The 24,612-nt window shown below is 42.0% G+C and overlaps 1 long non-coding RNA gene across 2 annotated transcripts in view; it reads right to left on the bottom strand.

Moving 5' to 3' along the window:
- Positions 1–15,804, bottom strand: part of LOC130852503 (uncharacterized) — a 37,715-nt gene extending 21,911 nt beyond the window's left edge. Inside the window, exons 1-3 of one of the 2 annotated variants that reach the window (XR_009053370.1) lie at positions 15,646–15,804; positions 10,378–11,457; positions 8,814–9,266 (exon numbers count right to left, since the gene is read on the bottom strand). This is a non-coding gene — a long non-coding RNA (uncharacterized LOC130852503). The remainder of the gene's footprint in view (positions 1–8,813; positions 9,267–10,377; positions 11,458–15,645) is intronic. The other variant, XR_009053369.1, reaches the window with a different exon arrangement.
- Positions 15,805–24,612: the final 8,808 nt, after the last annotated feature.

Genomic DNA, 24,612 nt, shown 5'->3' with positions numbered 1-24,612 from the left:
TAAGGAAACATTGGACTTCAGCTACACTTTAGATGAAATAGAACTAACAGACATAAACAGAACACTCCATCTGACAGCAGCAGAATACACATTCTTTTCAAGTGCACACACAGCATTCTCCAGGGTAGATCACATATTAAACCACAAAACACATCTTAACGCACTTAAGAAGTCTGAAATCATATCAGGTATCTTTCCTAACCACAATGATATAAAAGTAGAAATAATAGGAGGAAAATTGGAAAATTTACAAGTATGGGAAGTTGATAGTATGCTTCTGAATAATCAATGGGTCAAAGAAGAAATTAAAAAGGAAATCAAAATTATTTTGAAACAAATGAAAATGGAGCACAACATATGAAAACTATGGAAAGAAGCAAAAGCAGCTCCCAAAGGAAAGTTTTTAGAGATAAATGCTTACACTAAAAAAACAGAAAGATCTCGAACAAATAACCTAATTTTAACACCTCAAGGAACAGGAAAAGAACAAACTAAGCCCAAAGTTAGCAGAAGGATGGAAATAATAAAGATCAGAGAAGAATAAATGACTAGAAAAAAACAATTTAGAAGATCTAAAAAACAAAGAGTGGTCTTTTGGAAAGAAAAAATTAACAACTATTTAGCTACACTAAGAGAAAAGAGAGAAGACTCAAATAAATGAAATTGTAAATGAAAGAGAAGGTATTACAACTAATACCACAGAAATATTAAAAATTATAAGACTACTATGAACAATCGTATGCCAACAAATTGTATAACTTAGAGAAATGGATCCACTTTTAGAAAACTATAACCTACCAAGACTGAATCATGAAGAAATGGGAAATCTGAACAGATCAGTTATGAGTAAGGAGATTGAATCAATAATCAAAATCCTCCCCAAAACAACAACAACAAAAGTCCAGGACCTGATGGCTTCACTGGTGAATTCTAGCAAACATTTAATGAAGAATTAATGCCACTCATTCTCAAACTCTTCCAAAAAACTGAAGAGGAAGGAACACTTCCACACTCATTTTTGAGGCCAGTATTACTTTCATACCAAAGGCAGACAAGGACACTATAAGAAAAGAAAATTACAGGCCACTATTCCTGATGAAGATAGATGTAAAAATCCTCAACAAAATACTAGCAAACTAAATTCTACCTCATACTAAAAAGATCACATGCCACGATCAAGTGGGATTTATCCTTAGGATTCAAGGTTGTTTCAACATACACAAATCAATCAATGTGACACAACAATTAACAGAATAAAGGATAAAAATCACCATCATCTCAATAGGTGGTAAAAGGCATTTGTTTAAATTCAACACCCTTCCATGATTAAAAAAAAAAAAATCTCAACAAATTAGGTACAGAAGGAATGTACCTCAATATAATAAAGGCCACATATGACAAGCCCACAGTTAACATCATTGTCAACAGTAAAAAGTTGAAAGTTTTTCCTCTAAGATTAGGAACAAGATAAGGCCGGCCTTCTATTCAACATAGTACTGGAAGTCCTACCCAGAGCAATCAGGAAAGAAAAGAAATGCAAGGCATTCAAACTGGAAAGGAAGAAGTAAACTTGTCTCTGTTTGCAGATGACATGATATTGTATATAGAAAACTCTAAAGACTCCACCAAAAAAACTGTTAAAACTAATAACTACAGTAAAATTATAGGACACAAAAGTCAACATACAAAAATCAGTTGTGATTCTATATGCTAACAATGAACTATTTGGAAAAAAATTAAGAAAATCCCACCTAGAACAGTTTCAAAAAATTAAAACACTTAGGAATAAATGTAATCATAGAAGTGAAATATCTGTACAATGAAAACTATAAGATACAGATAAAAGGAACTGAAGAAGACACAAATAATGGAAAAATATCCTGTGTTTATGCATTAGAGAATCAATCAAAATGTTAAAATATTCACACTATCCAAAGTGATCTACAGATTCAATGCAATCCCTATTAAAATTCCAATGACATTTTTCACAGAAATAAAAAAAAATCAAAAGACACAAAAGATCATGAATAGCCACAGCAATCTTTAGCAAGAAAATACACTATAAACCTATAATAACTGAAGCAGTAGGATACTAGCGTAAAAACAGATACACAGACCAATGGAAAAGAATAGAGAGCCCAGAAATAAATCCACATAGCTATGGTCAATTGATCTTCAACAAAGGTGCCAATAACACAGAATGGGGGAAGGGACAGTCTCTTCCACAGACAGCGCTGGGAAAACTGGGTATCAACAGCAGAAGAATGTAATTAGACCCTTATCTCACACCATATACAACCACCAACTCAAAAACGGATTAAAGACTTAAACGTAAGACCTAAAACTATAAAACTACTGGGAGAAAAAAATAGAGAAAAAGTTTATTGACATTGGTATAGATAATTATATTTTGAATACGAAAACAAAGCATAGGCAACAAAAGCAAAAATAAACAAATGGGATTGTATCAAACTAGAATGTTTCTACACAGTAAAGGAAAAAATCAAGAGAGTGAAGACACAATCTATGGAATAAAAGAAAATAAAAATACATAAGAGACTCAAACAACTCAGTAGCAAGAAAAAATGACCTGATAAAAAATGGGCAAAGGACCTAATATTTCTCAGAAGAAGATATACAAATGGCCAAAGAGCACATGAAAAATGCTCATCATTACTAATCATCAGGGAACTACAAATCAAATCCAAAAAACAAAAAAGATATCACCTTATATCTATTAGAATGGCTGTCATCAACAGACGAAAGATAAGTGTTGGCAAGGATATGGAGAAAAGGGAGCCCTTGTGCACTGCTGGTGGGAATGTAAATTAGTGCAGCCACTATGGAAAACAGTATGGAGGTTCCTGAAGAAAATAAAAATAGAACTACCATATGATTCAGCAATCCAACATCTGGGTATATAGCCAAAGAAAACGAAATCACTACCTTGAAGAGATATCTGCACTCCCATGTTCATTGCATCATTATTCACAACAGCCAAGATATGGAAACATCCCAAGTATCCATCAACAGATTAATGGATAAAAGATATTACACACACACACACACACACACACACACACACACACTGGAATATTACTCAGCCATACCAAAAGAAAGGAAATCCTGTTATTTGCAACAACCTGGATGAACCTGGAGGTGTGAAATAAACCAGGCACGGAAAGACAAATACTGCATGATCTCACTTACATGTGGGGCTAAAAAGTCAAATTCACAGAAGTAGAGAGTGTTGGTTGCTATGGGCTGGCAGGTGGGTGGTGGGAGAAATGGGGAGATGTTGGTCAAAGAGCACAAAGTTTCAGTTATGCTAGAGGAGTAAGTTCTGGAGTTCTAATGCACTGTATGGTGACAACAGTTAAAATACTCTATTGTATACCTGAAATTTGCTAAGAGTAAATCTTAAATGTTTTCACCACACACACACATAAGAAGTAACTACATGAAGTGATGGATATGTCAATTAGCTTGATTGTGGTAATCATTTCCCAAGGCATATCAAAATCTCACATCTCATACCTTAAATATGTATGTTTTTTATTTGTTAATCATACCTCAATAAAGCTGGCGGGGGAGAGAAAATATAGTTAATATAATTGGCTCAGTGATGAATGGATGCCAAGCAGACGAAGACAGAATCTAAGAAAACACAATTAGAACACATACATCTTATTCTTCGGTCCTGGAAATACAGTGGTGAGCGAAACCAGTGTGGCTATCTCTACAGAACACTTAGTCTAACTGTAAATCAAGGAGGTTGGATTAGGTGACCTCTAAATTCTATAACTCATTGCATTAATGTTTACATGGTGGAGGCATCAGGTCTGTGAGTTATTTGCTGCTAAGTCCTTGGTCAGGATGTGACCTTAATCATAACACTGTTTCATCAGGTTTCCAGGATAGCATCATGGGGGTGAGTGGAGCTTGTGTCCCTCAGCCAGGCACATCCGATGGACTCAGAGCTGCGGAAAAGGTACAGACACCTGTGCAGAGCAGGGCAGGGGGAAGGGAGAGATCCAGGCTGTGTGTGGCACATCCAGAGACCAGAGGAAGCCCCTGCCCCATCTGGGCCAGGGGAACACCATCTCCCCAGGCATGACCACAATGACACAGAAAATCGGATGTAGATTCCATGCTTTAGTCAGGAAAATAGGAGACAGCCACAGTGCATTTTCTATCAATTTTACCACTTCAACAAATCACAAATCCTTTTTTCTTTTATCCATGGCCATTTTAATCCAAGCTGACTGCTCCCGTCAGCCGTCTCCCTGCTTCTACTCTCCCTCCTATTTTTCTTTTCCAAGTGATTTCTTCTTCCATCATGAATTATTTAGAAGTGCTTTAACACTTCCAAATACATGAAAATTTGGGGATTTTTTCCTCTCATCTTGTTTTCTCATTTCATTGCATTGTATTGAGAGAACATGGCTGGGATGGTATAGAATGTTAGTATTTATCTGGGTGGGTGGGTGGCCTTGTGTGTGATTACCTTTTGAAAGTGCTCCACGGAAAAAAAGGAACCCTCCTATACTGTTGGTGGGAATATTAAGTTGGTGCAGCTACTATGGAGAACAGTGTGGAGATTCCTCAGAAAATTAAAAATAGAGATACCATATGATCCAACAATCCCATTCCTGGGCATATATCCAGACAAAATTATAATTCAAAAAGATACACGCACCCCTATGCTCACAGCAGCACTATTTACAATAGCCAAGACATGGAAACAACCTAAATGTCCATCAACAGAGGAGTGGATAAAGAAGATGTGGTACATATATACAATGGAATATTACTCAGCCATCAAAAAAAGAATGAAATAATGCCATTTGCAGCAACACGGATGCAGCTAGAGATTATCACACTAAATGAAGCAAGTCAGAAAGAGAAACACAAATACCATATGATATCACTTATATGTGAAATCTAAAATAAGACACAAATGAACATATCTATGAAACAGAAACAGACTCACAGACATAGAGAACAGACTGGTGGATGCGAGGGACAGGGGGTTGGGGGGGATTGAGTGGGAGTTTGGGATTAGCAGATGTAAGCTTTTATACATAGGACGGATAGACAACAAGGTTCTACTGTATTGCACAGAGAACTATATTCAATAGCCTATGATGAATCATAATGGAAAAGAATATAAGAAAGAATATATATAAGTATATAACTGAATCATCTTGCTATGTAGCAGAAATTAATACACTGTAAATCAAGTGTACTTCAATTAGAAACTATTAAAACTGAAGAAAAAATAAAATTAACAAAACAAAAAAAAAGAACTTAAAAAATAAAATGCTCCACGTATACTTGAAAAGTTTATTTTTTAAGTATTGGGTAAAGAATTCTCTCTATATATCTACTAACGGTGTTGTTCAGATCTTCGCTTACCAATTTTTTGTTACCATTTTGATCTGCCTGTTTTGCGAGGGAAATATTTTGAACTCTCCCATCACGAATGTGGATCTGTCGACTCTTCCTCGTGACGGTCAGTTCTTGCTTTAGCTATCTGAAGGTGATGTTGGTAGGTGAACACAGATGTATAAAGATTCCAAGGTGTTATATTTTCCTGGAGAACTGTACCCTTTACATTGGGTGGTGATCGTCTCTGACAATGCCTCCCTGAGAGAAGAGCTACGGAAAGGCAGCCAGCGGCCCACCGCTCTGCCTCTGTTCCAGTACTTTGCCCTCATCCCCTAATGCTTCTGGCTATTCGAGACCCACAATGCCGCTGAGGCAGGGACTACCACGGCTTTGGAGTCTGTCATTCCAGGAAGGTTAGACGAATACACTGACGAACCAACAAACCCAAACAAGTAAACAAGTAATCCTAGTAGTGAGCATCTTTAGGTGTTTTAAAATACACTACTGGTAATGATGTGCGGGTGTAGTTCAGCAGCAGCAACACCAGGGTACCACTCTGACGGGGGATGTTGATGCGGGGCTGTGCAGGGGAAGGGGGTATATGGGAACTCTCCGCCTCCCACTCAATTTCACTGTGATCCTAAAACTGCTCTAAGAAATAAAGTCTAATAAAGTAGTGTATTAATAGAAAATTTGAAGTACAGTAAGGCCAATAGATCAGGAGAGGGTTGCCACTGAAATGACAGTTTGTCACAGTTCTCAAGAGGAGGATGCATGTGTGACATGGGAGGCCACGGGGTCTCGCAGGGAAGCACCAGTCAGGAGGCAGAGGGAGCGAGGGGAAATGTGGGAGGAGCCTTTACTGTGGTTCCCGTGGGAGGGAGGGGGAGGGAGGCCAGGCAGCTTAGGATTGGCTGGTTTGCATCGTTTCAGCAGACTGAGCCGTAGGGGCTGCCCCGGTTGCCTGGTACCTGGCCTCAGGGTGATCAGGGCAGGTAGAGAGCAGCCCCAGTGAGGGAGCTGATAAAGGACGCTGCTGGGTGTGTGGCTCTGGACTGGCTGGTTTGTACTTGAAGAACGGGCTCGCGGCCAAGTTGTTTACTATCTCTAGGAAGTGGCTACTGTGGGAGGGGCAGTCCCTCCGGGTCAGTAAGACCCCAGATGGCAAAGCATCAGAATGCCGCCGGGCGGGGGGGGGGAGGGGGTAGACATGGACAAGACACGGTTCATGCAGGACACTTGCTCCATGCCAGGCATGCACTGAGCCTATATGTCACTTAAACCCCAGCAACTCCAGGATGTGAGTGATACTGTCACCCTCCATTTAGAGATGAGGAAATAGGCCAGAGATGTGCAGCAACTTTCCCAAGGTCACAGAGCTAGTAAAGAGTGACTGACTCCAAAAGCAGTTTTCTAAGTAGTTTCTAAAGAAACTCCAACATTAATTCTACCCAAGGAGGGGTTGTAACTGGTACCGCAGTTCTTGACCCTTGACCTTGAAGGCCTGGGTGCTCCCCCCCCCCTCCTGATCTCTGGACACTCCCCAGTCCCCCTGGAACCTCTATGACTCAGGTCCTGGTCCTGGTTTCTCACCCCCACCCAAGAGCCTGCCAAGCAAGATTTCTGCCCACAAAGCCAACGAGCAAGGAGGCTGCCGTCCCTTCGGTCAAGAGAGAACCAACTGGTCAGGTCATACGGTTCTAAGCCATCAGCTGCAAGTGCAGGGCCTGTGAGATTCCCTAAGCCACACCCACTTTAGGGCTCTACCCACGTGACTCAGCAAAGCGCTGATCAGCCCATCAGGATTGCGTCCTGAGCACGTGCTGAGCTCTCCCAGCCATCAGCCCCGGGCACTGTTGACCTCGCAGCCTTCACTTCCCCCTCTGGCATCCTCCCGCCCGCCCCCTCCCTTCCACCTCCTCCTGCCCTCTTCCTCCCACCCCTTCCTACCCATGCACCTGCAGAGACCAGCCCAGAGTAGGGCTCCAGCGTCGCCTCCGCCCCTTCCTGGCCCTGCCTGGCATTCACTCTCACATGCACCTCTGAGGCTCAGAAACACGCTTCAGACTGGCTCCTGGGCCCCTCAGAGACCCGGTGGTGGCCCCTTAGCCCGGGTTGCGCTACGGGTCCTTCCCTGGAGCTTGGAGGGGCCTGGGTGAGGTGAAAGGAAGTGAGCCTGACAACATCAGCCCCACCTGTCCCTCGAGCTCCTCCAGATACTGAGGGGCCTCTGTTCCACCCACTCTCAGCAGCCAGAGCCTCCGGGTCCACTCTCCTCCCTTCACCATCCAGCTCACACAGCTTCCTGGGAGGAGCAAATGCCATCTTTTAGGTCAAACCCAAGTTGCCTGATTTTCATCCCTGTACCTAGAAGACACCTTGGAGGTTAAAAAAAAAACAAAAACAAAAACAAAAAAACCAAAACCTGAGCTCTTTGGTTTTATAAACAATGGAACTGAGGTGCAGAGAGTTGGAGACTGGCTGGTCCAAGATAGGAGATGGGGGGCAGGTGGTCTACACACAGAGATGCACTCAGACACACACACAGGCACACACGCAGAATGCTGGCAGAACCTGTGAAATTTGCATAGCTTTGTGCATTGTACTAGTGTCAGTTTCCTGGTTTTGACAGTCTACTATAGTTACATAAAATGTTACCATTGAGGGGGGCTGGGTTAAGGGAAAACAGTACCACTCTGCACTTTTTTTTTTTTTTTGCAACTTCCTATGAATCTATAATTATTTCAAAATAAAGTTTAGGGGTTTTTTTAACCACACTGCACAGCTTGCAGGATCTTAGTTCCCCCACCAGGGATCAAACCCGGGCCCTCAGCCCTGAAAGATGAGAGTCCTAGCTACTGGACCACCAGGGAATTCCCAAAATAAAGTTATTTTTTTTAACTCACCTGAAGAACTTTTAAAACATAGCAATGCCTGTATCTCAAACCAGTACCTCTGAGTTAAAATCTCTAGGGGTGGTACCCAGGCAAATATATATTTTACAAAAGCCCCTCAATGACAATACTGGGCGGGCAGAGCTGAGAACCAATGTCCTGGGGTCTGTAGGAAAACACGTGATGGTAATGTGGCCTTGGAGCTTCAGGCCCTCTGCTTCCCCCTGGGAGCATTCCCTTGGAGTTGGCATTTGGGGCTCCCCTCCCCCCTCTAGTCCTCCATGGAAGAAGCACCACGGAGCCCACCAGGCAGGAGCAGGGGAGGGCCAGCCATGCTACCCTTTGATGGACCCAAGGGGCGATGCTGCCTTGGGACTCTGGCTGGGAAGATGCGGATGCTACAGGTGCTGCGTTAGGTCACAAGGCCAGCTGATGCCCAGCAACTCCCAGGTGATGAGATGCACAGCACTGCTGCCTTGCGTACGCTGCAGACCTGCCGGACAGTCAGAACCAGACACACTCACTGACCTGCCCTCTCCGTCCGCCCAGCATTACGTTCCCCAGACAGCGGGTCCGTTGGGTGCGTTTGTCCTCATACAATCACAGTCTGGAGCTGCATCCGCCTCTGAAGTGTCCAAGCTGTGCCAACCCCTGGTCTGTCCCCTGCGGTGACAGTGGCAGCGGTGCTGTCCCTTACCATGCGTAGCACAAGCCACAGCAGCATATCCTGGGAAGTATGACGTTTCACTACTTTCCTTAAAAGGCAGCTGAAGCCCAGGGGCTCTTCCTGCAGCCTGTCCGCAGGTCTGTCCTTCTCTGCCCCAAAGACAGGCTGTCTCGGTCCCAGGTAGGTGAGAGGGTAGCCCTCATCCTACCCAGCGAGGGCTGGGTTCAGCACAGGCACACCCTGACACACGGCTGCGAGTGTGTGTGGGGTGTATCTGAGAAGTGATCTCAGGAGGCACCATCAGGGAGGTGGGCCTGTAGGGCAGGAAGGGAAAGAGTCAGCACCCGGCGCAGTTACCCAGTGGGCCCCGAGGCGCTGCTCCCCTCCATCCCCGGCCAAGGGCTGCTCCCCAGCAATAGCGCCTCAAGAGGCCCCCAAATTCCTAACCTACAGAAACAGTGAGATAATAAATGATTATTGTCATTTTAAGCCACTAGGTGTTGGGTGATTTGTGACACAATGAGTAACCCACATATTTGGGATCGGTGTATCCGAAAGCCCTCAAAAGTCTGACTGATTGCTTCTTCTGGTGTATATTTCCTGGAATAGCCACTGGCTCCTCTGGGGACAGATGGGAGCAGCAGTCCCCAACCCTCTTGGTACCAGGGACCGTTTTCGTGGAAGACAATTTTCCCACAGACGGAGTGGGGGTCGGGGGGCTGGTTCAGGTGGTGATGTGAGTGATGGGGAGCTGCAGATGAAGCTTTGCTTGCTGGCCCACCGCCCACCTCCTGCTGTGTGGCCCAGTTCCTAACAGGCCATGGACCGCTACAGGTCCGTGGCCTGGGGGTTGGGGATCCCTGGGTTAGAGGAATATCCATGCAACACACGCGGCGGGTGCCGCAGGGTCCTTCCTCTGGGAAGCCCGGCCTCCCCTTTCATTAGTCTCTGGGTCTGAGAACAGGCTTAGTTCCAGCCACCAGGCAAAAGATGGCCATTTCCACCTTGTGGCCACCATCACCTTCTGCTCAGTCCCCCGTGATCTCATTTACTGCTAAAGGTCAAGCAACACCCACTGGTTTCCTGTCTGTCTTGCCCCTGGGACTCCACGGTCTATTCACCATCGCCACAGACCTCTGTGGGTCTGTGTCCCCAGGGGCCAGCCTGTTCCTGCTCAGTTACAGTGAGGACTGGCCCCTGATGTGTAAGCTCTCTACACTGTTCTCAGAAGTGTGGCAAAAAAAAAAAAAAAAGTGTGGCCTCTGTCATATGTGTCAATTCGGGGGAGCCCAGTTCCACAAGAGCATCCCCCCCCCCCCGCCACCAACCATGACCCAGAAGACAGTCACCGGTGAGTCCCTCGGTGGGTCTCATGCCAACACAAGACAGGCACTGGGGTGAAGGGATCAACTGAAGATGGCTCACCGTCAGGCAGCAGAGGGCACGATCTCCAAGGAAATAAGGACCAGTACAGGTAAACCGATGGGGAAGGAAAACGCAGAGCAATGTTCCAGGCCGAGGTGGAGCGTGTGGGCACTTTATGTGGTGGGAAGAATGTCAGGGAATGCCCAGAGGAAAGGGGAGAGTGTGGACGGACGGTGCTCATCTCCGAGCACTGCCGAGGACCAGCCTTGGAAGGAAGAAGACAGTTAAGCTGATAAATTAGCTTTTATGAGCAGGTTCCACTCTTAATCAGCTGAGCCTATAACTTGGCGCAATCCCACCACAAAAGAAACCAACTCTATACAACAAAAACACACACAACATCAAAACAACTGTTCATTTCAGGCAATTCACTGCAAAATCAGCTAATGGGAAAACAAATAAACAAAAATAATAGCTAAACTCTCTTGGCAATATACCAAACAGCCAGTGCTTACGCCCGAGGAGAGGGTTTTTCACTTTTGCACCAGCTACTCTGAGGCCGGCCGACTCTGGCGGTATTGCTGGCATCTGCTCCAGGCCACCTCCCAGCACAGGGAGGAGCCCCAGGAAGAGCTGGAATGGAACACGCCAACCAGTAAGCAGTTGCCATGAATGAAGCAACAAACAGAAGCCAAGGCCAAGGAGAGAGAGTCCTGGGTGATCCTCCCTTGCTGGCAGCTTCTGTCTTTGATCCTCAAGATAGAGCATTAGAAAGTCATGGTTCTGGAACACGGCTCTCCAGGGAGACATGACTAATCCTGGAATCATACCCACATAGGTCCTGGCAGGACATGCCGTATAATTTCTGAGCCCCAGAGGAGAATTAAAATGTGGGGCCCCATTTTTGAAAATTATTAAAAATTTCAAGACTGGCATAGCAGAGCATTAAACCAAGCACAGGGCCCTAGGTGAATGCACAGGTCACATGTCCAGGAAGCTGGCCTGGGTCCTGGGCGACAAGGTAGGATGCAGGGAGCACTAAGCCCAGAGTCAGCAGCCCCAGGTTTGGTCCTCATGCTGCCACGTGCTTGCTGTGTGACTATGGGTGAGTCACTTAGTGTCTCTGGGTCATCTAAAAACCTGAGACAAAGAACAAGATATGAGGAAAATAAAGGTTTCAAATCTAGTTTGCTATTTATAAAATCCACCTTCTAGGAATAAATATTTCTATAAGTATGCACATATTTTGCCTTGAAAAAGCTTTATTTTCAACCAACATCCGTTCTTCACCTGCCTCCTGCTAGCAACTGTGCCAGGTTCTGGGGGCAAGGATTGGGGACATTCACTGCCTTAGGGGACCCACGCTCTCTAAATCCCCATCCCCAGACGTGGGGCTACAATGTTAACAAGCAGAGTACATCCACCAGTGGTGTCTTTCAAAGGTGTTGCCCTGGGGACTTCCCTGGTGGTCCAGTGGTTAAGACTCCACGCGCCCAAGGCAAGAGGCATGGGTTCGATCCTTAGCTGGGGAACTAAGATTCCTGCATGCCACAAGCTGTGGCCAAGAAAAAAGTGTTGCTCTGTAATATTATTCTAATCTTGAAAGCTGTCCTTCTGAAATTGCCTTCAGAGTCAAGGTTAAACCACCAAGAAAGTCAGCCCCATTGCATTAGAGTCACTCCTATTTTTGGACCACTTACTATACTACCTAGTTTGATTATCCACCTTGTTTAATTGTTTTCATTTGCAATGATTTGGAGCCATTTAAAAAATTTAACCACCCCCCAGAGAATTTTTTAAAACATAAAATTTGTTTAGTGTTTTACACTTTGCCAAGTAAGTTCTATACGATTTTCCCTTGTTCATCAGGACAACAGAAGTAAGTATTATTTTTAATCTCCATTTTATGTATGAGATTCTGTCTCTAGTAAAAAAAAAAAAGAGCCACAGGAATATAAAAATTAGCCCTGGAATCAATTCTTTAAAAATGCCAAAATGTTTAGAGAAATATCACTATCATAGGGATAGGTCTGCAGTGTTTTAATGTGTTAACTTCAAAGGGGAACCACTTATATCAGGTATGAGTTCTGGTTGATAAACTAGTTATACCCTTTTAATCACACTCATATAGCAACAATCCACTACGTGTGAACACACACAAAAAGCACTGAATACCTATTTTGGAATAACAGAATTCTTCCTTCAAGCAAAATCTTACACAGAAGTCCAATATGTTATATAAAACTCAGGCTGATTGGATTAAAACAAGGTAGAACAACCTCGCCAACCCTGGCCACTCCCCACCTCCTTCCCCTCCCCACTCGCCCTGGGCCTTGGACCTCTGGGGCCCTCAGAGCACAGTCAGAAGATCATTAGAGAATTTGAGCCAATATGTAGAAAATTAGTTCTAAAATGTTAGGTTTGACTAGGGAAAGTAGTTTGTTGATTCAATGAGCGAAAAAAAAATAGACAATACAGAGAAGCAATAATAAGTTAATGGGAAAAATGCCACAGATTAAAATAAGATTAATTCTGTTTTGAAGATTAATCGTATTTACATTCCTGGAGCACAAAAAGTGTAGCTATAACGTGCTTGAAAACAGGCACACATATTCTCACCCACACTCCTACTATATAAAGCTGGAGTCCCATTAGAGGCAATCTTGTGATCCTCCTCAACAAACACGGTTCACACTGAAAACAGAGGCATACGGCCCACTGCAGTTTGTGATGAGGACAGCAGTTTCTCATTTTCCACGTATCTCCTCAAGGGTGGAACGGTGGGGCAGGCAGCCCGGGCGGCGTGGGACCGACAGATACACGTGGTCACGGGCGGTTCCTTTGGATGGTGTCTTTTCTCAGTGGGGTGGGGGCAATGTGGTGAGATTCAGGGTCACCCCGGCTCGGAGCCCTCACTGCCACCTCCCAAGCAGGCATTTGAGACCCTGGAGAAATGTGTTCTTTCACTGACTTTTATGGAAACAGTGGCGTTTCAGACAGACCGGGAGCAGAAATCAAGACGCCGTAAACCTTAAGCAACACAGACATGCAGTTAGAATTACAAGGTTAATTTGAAGGAGCATCCCGGTTAGGGCTGGGCTGGGGACTGGGGGCAGGGAGAGTTCAGTGCTTGGAACCTGGCCCAGGAACAAAAATGTTGGCTTTCTAATTTGCCTGCCATGCCTTTCTGAGCACAGATGATAAAATAATGCAAATCAGGGTAATTTACCTCGTGCTAAGTGCTCACAGTGCATTCCTCCCTTTAATCTTCACAAGAGCCTTGCCATGAGCCAGGTACTTAGTCCCACCTTACCATCGGCCAAGGGGCCTGAGATCCAGGGAGACCGAGGAGCCTGTGTCCCTGCTCAGCAAGTGGCCGGGCTGTGATGCTGACCTAGTTCTCCTGAGTCCTAGGTCTGTGCTCTTGAACTCTGCGCCATGCTGCCTGAAGACTCGGATATTTTGTCTATTTTATTGTGGAAAGTGGAGAGCAGCCAAGCAGGAAGACAGTCTCCCCAACTTCTCAACCCTGAGACCCTTTAAAACCCAGACATGAGGATGCAGATGTCAGGCCTGGAGCAGGCCACCAGCCCATGCTGGCATGCAAATGTCACTGTGCATCCACAGGGACCTGGGAGAAGCTGGGGATGGGTGACCTGGGCACAGTGGCCACTCTGGGCCCCCAGGCCACCTCCCTTCTGGCCATTTACCTCTTGGTACTTTCCAAAACCCATAGCAGAGCAAACAGCCCCGGAATTTCCTATGAACACACGGGTTTTACTACTCTCTTCCTGCTTGAGGGACTTTGAATACATTTATACGTTCTTGTAAAAGCTAAAGATAAGGTGTGGAATGCAGCTCTCATCCCCTCCCTCCCTTCCTCCAATTTTTAGCCCTCTTAATACAGGAATGGGCCAGGCTCCACCCATTACAGCTGAATGTGCTACCATAAAACTCTGAAAAAAATCAGCACCGTCCTGCCAATACCCTCAGAAATCGAGACTTTCCACCGGGAGTGCAGAATGTTCTGCATTCTCCTTCTAGGTGAAATAAAAATAAAAGGAGGCAGGAAAAACAGTTAAACAAAACATTTATTCCTGTTCAAAGAATAAAAAAGAAATTAATAGCAGCTCTGGGGCTGCAGATCAAAGTGATACTAGGCGTTTACCCTTTGAGTCCCTTCTGTTTTCCAAGCAGGGCACTTAGAGATGAATTTTTCTTTACATAAAAAAGACAGGGTCCCAATTAGAACCAAAAGAAACATATTCAAGGACTAGAAATTGCACAGACACACAGTGCTGAACACTGATGTCACAGGTCTGTGGGGCTCCAGGCAGAGGAGGCCAAACTAAGTCCTGGAGGGAAATGGGTTTGAAGGCTTCCCCTTCCTGGTGGGAAACCAGAGCCGGCTCCGGGGAGTGAGGCAGGAAGGACAGTGTGTGGCTGGTACCAGAAAGTATCCTCAGAGCTGAGGAAGGATCAGAGAGGGCTTCACCTGGGTTCCTACCACCGAGGAAGAGAGCCCCAGGTCAGGGACATGGGCCATCTCAGGTGGACGGGTGGAGATGACCACAAAACCAGGCAGAGAGAAATCAGAAACGATCTCCAGTCCAGGCCGCCCTACAAACAGAAGTTCTAAAGGACGCTGGAAATGTAGCCCCAAGAAAGGGCTCCCGCAAGCAATAAGCACCAGAGAAACCGCCTCTCTGTGAATTTGTGTAATAGAAGCAATCTCACCAAAGGAATTTACAATGAGCATGTTGAGCTCTTGAAGACATAAAGGAGGGCCACTCACGACTATTAACAAGGCTTTCCATAACCAAACTAGGAAGCGATGAAACAAGAAAAGATGGACGGGGGAAAAAACCAATTAGGAATCTTGGAAAAGAGAAACGATCACTGGAATAGCAGTTTATACAGTATTATCTCAGTTTAGTACATGTTCAACCATCCCTTGCATACAATTTCACGTTCAGAATGTGAGCCAAAGATGCTTGGTCATCAAAGGGAGTCTCAAGTGGGTATGTGCGTGGGCGGGGAGGGTGGGTGGGTAGGGAGGGGAGAGGGAAGGGGGAAGGGCAGAGCGCTGGAAAGAGGCACAGGCACTGGCACCTGGAGTCCTGCCCCTGCCCCATGACCAGCAGTGTTTAACCTTCCCAGAGCCTGCCGTTCTGCACAACAAGGATGATAAAGACCGCGCACGGCTGTGGTGAAGGTGGCGGACACTTTGTGTAACACAGTCTACTCTTACGGATAGAAACTGATGGAGGAAGGAAAGCACATGGACACTTTTAATGGTATTTTTAATAATTAAAAAAATCCTGGTACCTTATACGTTGCCCTCCTCTGGAATCAGAGCAGTGTGTTCTCTGGAAATTCTGGTCACTGAACTGTCCTGTAGGCAGGGGATTCTGACGGCCACCAACAGTGGCTTTTCTTGGACACTGCCCATGAGCGCTTTCCTTTGCCTCCGGTGGCTGCCCTGCCACGCGCTTGAATGGATCAGAATCAGAGTCGGAATCAGATGGTCACGATGATGCTTCACTCACCCCCTGGACAGGAGAACGTTTCAAGATGACTTAATCCTTTTACTCTCTCCAGTCTGCCTTCTAAGCGCTCTCTCTTAACGCAATAAAAACTTATCTGTGTCAATAAATGTCTGTGTCTGCTCCAGCCTCGGAGTCTGTTTCGCTGGCAGACACCCCTCATCTGATCAGCGAGGTGACTGTGTCTGCTCCTGCACCCCGGGGACGGGACAGGCCGCTGGGACTGACTGCGGGCAAGGGCTCATTTCTGGCACTTGATGCCCTCTCCTCCCAGGAAAAGAGGGCCCTGATTAAATAAGGCACAGCGGAATTAGATCTTCCAACATGAAGAGAAGCAGAAACACCGTGCATGATGGCCTAGGGCGGCATCAGTGACCTTCAGGAGAGTGGGATTCATGTGAAGAATTCCATCTACCCAAGGTGGCCTTGTGTCAGAACCCCAGGAACGGCCTTAATGTAAGGCAATAACCTGACAAACTTTCTCTTCTTTATTTACCTGCAACTTTAAAAAATTATAAAATGCTTCATACAATGGAGATGACAGATGTTAACAGTTTGCTAAATTTACATCAGGTCAGCTGGACTCTCTGAGAAATACAATGTTATAGATAGGGCTAAAATCCCACCCCAAAACTTCCCTGACACTGGCTCCCCAGAGAGAGCTACTATCATGTAGTGAACACACATTTTTTTTTAAATACATTTCCAATAGATAGCCATAAACTTTGGACTATTATGTGTTTTCAAATTTACATGCGTGGTATCCACACCCTTTTGCATCTTTCTTTTTTCACTTAGTATTACGTTTTTGCAATTTCACTTATTTATTTTTGCTACAAATAGTTATAGGGTACCTACAAGAAACCAGGCAACTCTGGGGGTACTGAAATTGAAAAAAAGGGGACAAAGACAAAACCCCTAATCTCATGAGATGAACAATAAAAAGAATAAGTAAAATATATACTCTGATTTATATGAAATATTGTATATATGAAAAATATACTAAGGCAGTGGTAAGTGCTAAGGAGAACATTTAAGGAAGACAAGGGGATAAGAAGTGTGTGTCGGGGCAGGGGGGTAGGGAGCATGGTTGGTATTTTTCAGATTAAACATCACGTGGTATGATCACTGGTGAAATGACTCTGCCACACAGAGGGCTGACTGCCATGCACAGCCTTGCTCACAGCTCCTTTAAGAACGGCCAAGTCACAGCATATGCACACCTTCAAACGCAAGAGCACCCCACTTCCCTCTGGGATTGTACCAATGTATACTCCCACCAGCATGCTACTGGGATTCCCATCTCCCCGCATCCTCGCCAGTCTTATCAGACTTCTAAACTTTGCCTACCTGAAGGGTATAAACGATAACTTGTTACCCTTTAAAATTTTTTCCCAGATTATTACTACGGCTGAGATCTCCACATTGACCACTTCGGTTTCCTTTCTGGAATGGTCTGTTCACATCCTTTGCTCATTTTTCCGTGGAGGTGTTTGCCTTAACAGTGTTCATTTATACAGTATGATTCCTTTATACGGTGTGGATTCATCCTTTGTTGCTTACAGGGCTTGCGGATATGTTGTCCTTCTCTGTGGCTTGTCTTTTTGTCTATGGTCTGATTTGTGATGCAGAAGTAACACTAATCTGATCAAATGATCAAGCCTGTCCTTTCCTAAGAACAGCTTCCCTACCCTGATGTCATAAAAGTATTCTGGCATGTTTTCTTCTAAAGTTTTATAGCGTTTCATACAAGTCTGTAATTTGTGACTGAAGTAACATAAAAACGTACTTTTCTTTTTCTCGAGAGAGAGCCAGCTGTCCCAGCAGTATTTCTTGAGTAGCATGTCTTCTCTGTTAATGGGTAATGAGACCTCTGTCAAATGCCAAGTTATCAAATATGGGATCTTTTTCTGAACTGATAATCTGTCCCACTGCTCTGTTTATCCATCCCTCACCAGTATCTACAAGGATCCCCCACCTTGCCGCACCATTAATCTTCCACAAAACATCCTTTGCAGACTTCCCTGGTGGCACAGTGGTTAAGAATCCGCCCACCAACGCAGGGGACACAGGTTCAAGCCCTTGTCCGGGAAGATCCCACATGCTGTGGAGCAACTAAGCCCGTGTGCCACAACTACTGAGCCTGTGCTCTAGTGCCCCCGAGCCACAACTATTGAGCCCACATGCCACAACTACTGAAGCCCGTGCATCTAAAGCCCATGCGCCACAAGAATAAAAGCCACCGCAATGAGAAGCCTGTGCACCACAACAAAGAGTAGCCCCCACTCACCTTGCCACAAGAGAAAGTCCACGTGCAGCAATGAAGACCAAACTCAGCCAATAAATTAATTAATTAAATAATTAATTTTTTAAAAAGAAGAAAGAGCTTTTGCTATGCATGGCCTTTTCTACTCTACCACAATAATTTTAGGATCAATTTGGAAAATTCCCAGTCAGGAATGGAATTGCACTGCATTTATAAATTAATTTAGGAGAACTACTAACTATATAATATTGAGCCTTTCCATCATGACAATGTCTCTTCACTTATTTAGGTCTTGTTTGATATTTTTGATACATTTTATAATTTTTTTATAAAGACCTGTTATTTTGTCACATCATATCGCACTGCTATTTTTTTGTTGCTACAGAAAATATTGTCTGTAATTGCATTTCCTAATAATTTATTGCAGGTATATAGAAGAACTATTAAGTTTTGTATGTAAGTCTTATATAGCAACCTCGCTGAATTCTCCCATTCATTTGTCTGCAGTTTAGTTAATAGTCTAAACACTTTAGATACTTATTCTCATCTAACAGTTTATCTGCAGATAAACATATTATCTTGAAATATTGCTAGTTAAGATTTTTTTCTTTCCCCATCAATACAGCTCTTTTTTCTTATTGCTACAACTTCAAGATTAATATTAAATACAAGCTGTGATGGCAGATACCCTCATCTTGATCCTGGTTTAAAAAGGAATGCTTCTGATATTTTACCCTAAGTATCATGTTTACTGTAGAGTTTTGGTAGATTATTAAGTTAAGAAAGTTCACCTCTATTCACAATGTACTAAGGATTTTCATTAGGAATGGGTTTTAAATTTCATAAAATTTATTTTTCGTACCTACTGAAATGACTAATTTATTAAAGTGGTGGGTGACTCTTGTATTCTCAGAAAACCTAAGAATTTGGTAATAATATATTTTGTATATTGATGGGTTTATTTTGCTAATACTTTATTCAGAATTTTGTATCAATACTCATAACTGAGGTTGTCAATGATTTACTTCTTACTCTTCTCTGAGTTTTGGTATTCAGGTTACACTAATCTCATAAAATGAGTTGGAGGGGGACTTTCCCTTTTTTTAAAATATTCTGTGAACAAATGGCATAAGGTAGAAAGTATATTTGTCCCTTACAGTGTCAGCAGAATGCAGTGGATTTTGTTTTTATAAAGGACAGGAATCAAGCAGATACTTAATTTCAAATTCATTTTTTTTATGGATTATAGACCTAGGTAGGTCTTCTATTATTGAGTATACTTTTATAAGCTAAATTTTTCTAGGGAACTATTTCATTTCAGTTGTCATGTTTTCATCCACAGAATTTGCCTAAAGATTTCTAAAATGTCAATCATATGTATGTTTAGTATCATTACTTGTTTTTCCTAGCTAAACCTTGCCAGAGATTTGTTTATTCTTCTAGTCTTTTCAAAGAACCAGCCATCTGATTTGTTAATCTTTTCAAGTCTTTGTTTTCTATTTTGTTAATTTCTGTTCTCATTTTGATTATTTCTTTTCTTATACTTTCTACTTAATCAGTTGCTCTTTTATTAATAACTATATTTCTCCACTTCTATTATATTCATTTAAAAGTATAGATTTATTTCAGAAGACTGTTTTGGCTGTATCCCACAAGTTTAATTTAATTTAAAATTTTTATCATGATTCTTTCTTTGACCATTAATTATTTAGAATTGGGTTTTTAATTTTACCAATGTTGTTTTTTGTTTGTTTTCTTGTGATACTTAATTGTTTTCTTTTTTTCCTTTGTTGTAGAGAACGTGGGATATAGTATATTAAATGTTTAACATTTTTAAAGTCTTCTCTGTTTTTATAAATCATACATTTTATAAATTACACACACGAATGAAAGAATGTGTATTTTCTAATTGCTGGCTCTGAGGTTTTCTCTACATGTAGCTAGATATACAAATAGAGATTTATATTCAATATATAAGCTTTGTCATTATACTATTCAGATCCCTACGTCATTTAAATTTTTTGCCTATTTCCTCTATCAAAGACTAAGGAAAGGGAGTTAAAATCTCCTACCAAGATTGTATATTTGTGAATGTGTCCTTATAATTTTGTCCAATTTGTATTTATATGATTTGAAGTTAAATTATTAGACACAAGTTCAGATTTATGTCTTGTGCTGAATTTTTCTTTGATCATTATGTAATGAACTTCTTTATTCCTAATAGTGCTTTTCGCTTTAAAATTTATCTGTTATTAATGTGGCTTCATCGGTTTAATTAGTATCTGTCTTTACTGTGAACATTTCTATGTCATTATGTTTTAGGTATGTTTCTTGTAAAGAGCATAGAACAAGGTTTTTAAAAATCCAGTCTGATACAAAATGTATCAAAATGATACTAAAATGTATCACAATTAGTAAAATATTTGGGTTTATGTTTATCACTCTCATTTTCCATTGCATTCAGTCTTATCTGAGACAAATAAAAGCTGAGAGAATTGCCATCATACCTACACTACAAGAAGAATCTAAGCAAGTTCTTCAGGCAGACGGAAATGATACCAGATGGCAGATGGATGTACAAAAGGAATGAAGCAGGCCATAACGGGGGAAACAGGTAAATCTAAAAGGATTTTCTCATGTTTAACATTTCTTTTAGTTGACAGTTGACTGACAATAAAAGAAATAACAGTATATCGTGTGGTTTATGACATATGTAGGATAATTTAATACAACAATAGCATAGAGGATGGGCAAGGGTAGGCAAGGGAAATCTGACTGTAATGTTGTGAATGTTCTACACCAGACATGAAGTGACTTAACATTATTTGAAGATAGATGGTTATAAGTTAACAATGTGCATTTTAAACCCTAGATCAACCACACACAAAAAAAGAGGCATACATAATAAGCCAAGAGTGGAGATAAGATGGAATCCTTAAAAATACCTAATTCAAAAGAAGGCAGATAAGGAGAAAAAAGAAACATAGAAAAGCTGGAATGAACAGAAAAGAGATAGTAAGATGATAGATTTAAATCCAATGACATCATTAAATACATTAAATGTATATGTTCCAAACACCACAGTTAAAAGGCAGAGATTGTCATACTGGGGGGGGGTGGGGAAGCAAGACCCAAACATACTCTGTCTATAAGAAATCCTCTTTGTGTGTAAAGACACAGATAGATTAAAAGTTAAAGGATGGAAAAAATACTCCATGCAAACAGTAATCAAAAGTAAGCTGGAGTGGCTATGTTATTATAAAACAGTAGATTTCAGAGAATGAAATATTATCAGAGATTATATGTGATAAAGAAGAACATCTCATAATGATAAAGAGGTCAATTTACCAAGAAGCTATAATAAACCTTAATATGAATATACCAACAGCAGAGCTTCAAAATACATGGAGCAAAAATTAGTAGAAGTGAGAGGAAAAACAGACAAGTACACAATTAGAGCTGGAGATTTCAACACTCCTTTCTCAGTAATTGTTAGAACAAACAGAAAAGTCAGTAATTATCTAGAATACTTGATAATGCTATTGACCAACTTGACTTAATTGATCAGTTATAGAATACTGCACCCAGCAACAGCAGGATTACACATCATTTTAAAGGGTATGCAGATCATTCTCCAAGATAAACCAAATTCTGAGCCATAAGTCTCAATAAATTTAGAAGGATTGGAACCATGCAAAGTACTTTATCTGAACACAATGTAATTTCACACTAGAAATCAACTATAGAAATATATTTGGAATATGATCAAATACTCAAAATTTCAAGAACACACCTCTAAATAACCTGTAAGTCAAAGAAAAAGTATTTTGAACTGAATGAAAATGAAAATACACCATAATGAAATTTATGAGATATAGCCAAAGCAGTGGTTACAGGAAATGTGTAGCATTTAATGCTTACATTAGGGAAGAAAAGTCTCAGATCAGTTGACTAAGTATCTACCTTAAGAAAGCAAAAACAAGAGCAAGTTAAACCCAACGTAAGCAAAAGGAAAGAAATAAAAGTAAGAGCAGACATCAATGAAATAGAAATAAAAAGGAAAAGGAAATTTAAAAACAGTTAGAAAATAAAGTCAAAAGCTGGTCATTTTAAAAGCTCAATAAATTGGCAATCATTTAGCCAAACTGGGCAGAAAAAAAAAAGATAAATTACCAATATCATGAATGAAAGAGAAGCCATTGCTATAGATCCAGCAGCATTAAATAGATAATAAGGAAATATTATGAACAATTTTACACCAATATATTAGACAACTTAGATTAAATAGACAAACTCCTAGGAATACACAAATTTCCAAAGCCCACCAAAAAACTATGATAACCAGAACAGCCCAATATTTGTTTGTTTTTAAATAAAGTTGTAGTTATAACCCTTCTCACAAGAAAATTCCAGGCCCAGATGGCTTCACTGGTGAACTCTACTACATTTTAAAAGAAGAAACAGTACCCATTCTACACAAATTTCATCCACCTGATAAAGGACGTATATAAAAACCTACAACTAACATCACCTGTAATGGTGAAAGACTGAATGCTTTATCCCTAAGATTGGGAACAAGACAATAACGTTCACTTTTACTACTTCTATTCATTATTATATTGGAGTACCTAGCCAAAGCAACCAAGCAACAAAAAGAAATAAAATGCATAGAGACGATATGACCATCTATGGAGAAAAACTTAAGAATCTACAAAAAAGCTGCTAGAGATAAAGGTCGACATACAAAATATTGGAACAAGCTGGAAACTGAAACTGAAAAACAATACCATTTATAATGGCATCAAAATGTATGAAATATTATGGGAGAGATCTAACCACAACACAAAATGTTCAAGACCAATGCACCCAAAATTATGAAACGCTGCCAAGAGAAATTAAAGATGACCTAAAAAGATGGAGAGAATGATCAGTTCAGAATTATCATCTATTTTCTCCTCAAATATTTCCTCTGATTCTCTCTCTCTGCTATCTCCTTTTGGAACTCTTATTAGCTTTGTATTAGACATTTTCATTATCTTAAACTCCTTTTACGTTTTCCATCTTCTCTCTGTGCTGTTTTAGGTTGCAGCCTCTAATTTTTAGTTTAACGATCCTCTCCTCCAGTGAGCTAATTCAGTGTCTCATCCATCCACTGAGATTTTCACTCCATAAGTATATTTCGCATTTCTAGAAGGCCTATTTTGTTATTTCGCAAACCCTCCTTCTTTATTTACAGCATCTTGATCTTTCCTCCAGGACTTGATTCCTTCTATTATGGTTTTAAGCATTTTTAGCATACTTCCCCTCCCTCACTGATTGTGCCTTTATTAGCTCAAGTTCATGGGACTGGAATCTTGCTGTTTGTTGTGTCTGCTGGCTCTTGCTCACAGCGAATTATTTCATTGTATGTTTCCTAATTTTTTAAACTCATGAGCTCATCGTTAATGAGGCTTATTTTCTGAGAAAGCACAGTGAGGCCAGTGTTGCTGGAGTATCTCTGCTGGGTGATTCAGGATGGCAGACATTCCAGGGGTGTCCACTCTGGGACAGACTGTTACGTTTGTTTCTCTGCTTGGAGTTTTCCTGAACCTTGCAGAAATATATGCGTGTTTTCTGAGTGGAGTAAAGACATGTTTCGGACCCAAAACCTAAGGGCAAGCCCAGGGCTTAATTTTCTCTAGGGAGACTGTTTCCTTCAACTCGAGCTGAGGCAGCTTCCCTCGTCTCCTCCCTGTGCCAAGAGCCAGATTTCTTCTAATCCCCCTTTCCACTGAGAGTTCAGCTTCAAACGTCCTGACTTATACTTCTCAGGATTCCAAGACCTTGTCTCCTGTCCTCAAATGGGTGTGAAAGCCCAAGCCCACACTGCTCTCATTTTCAGTCTCCTCCTCGTTCCAGAGACTCGTGAGCTCAGCTGTGCAATTTCAAGGGTCACATGCATCCAGAATGCCTGTGTGTTGGGACAGGAGGGATTTCAGGTCTCTTAGTCCATCATCTTTCTGGAGCGAGAACGCCCCTTCTCCACTTACTCACGTGGCCAGCTCCCAAGAAACATAATTTCAGAGTCATTCTGTGACTGTTTACACAGCTCCAAAACACATTAGTTAAGCTGAAGCATTTGGCCAATCATCCAGATGTTTCTGTCTATGCAATGCCAAACATCCAGATGTGTGTCCAATTCATCTGCTATTTCCAAACATAATAAGCTCACATTATTAAGCACATTGCTATTTCACAAACTCAGGGATCCTGTGGGTACAATCCTGTCCCTCATTTGCCGAGACTAATTATATCAGAGCCCATGAGTTTCAATCGCACACATAGACTTCTAACGCTGTAATTCTTGTCCTCACTGTTGTTGTTGTTATTCTTGGTTTTTTTTTTTTCACAACACAGTATTGAGGTCAATAAGATATTTATCAAACTCTTGGCTGAGGGTGAAAAGAATGAAAAACCACTCCGTCCCTGGGGGATATTCAAATC

Source organism: Hippopotamus amphibius, chromosome 4 (assembly GCF_030028045.1).
Source record: "Hippopotamus amphibius kiboko isolate mHipAmp2 chromosome 4, mHipAmp2.hap2, whole genome shotgun sequence".
In the NCBI taxonomy this organism is placed as follows: domain Eukaryota; kingdom Metazoa; phylum Chordata; class Mammalia; order Artiodactyla; family Hippopotamidae; genus Hippopotamus; species Hippopotamus amphibius.
This window is presented reverse-complemented; position numbering and strand designations above follow the sequence as displayed.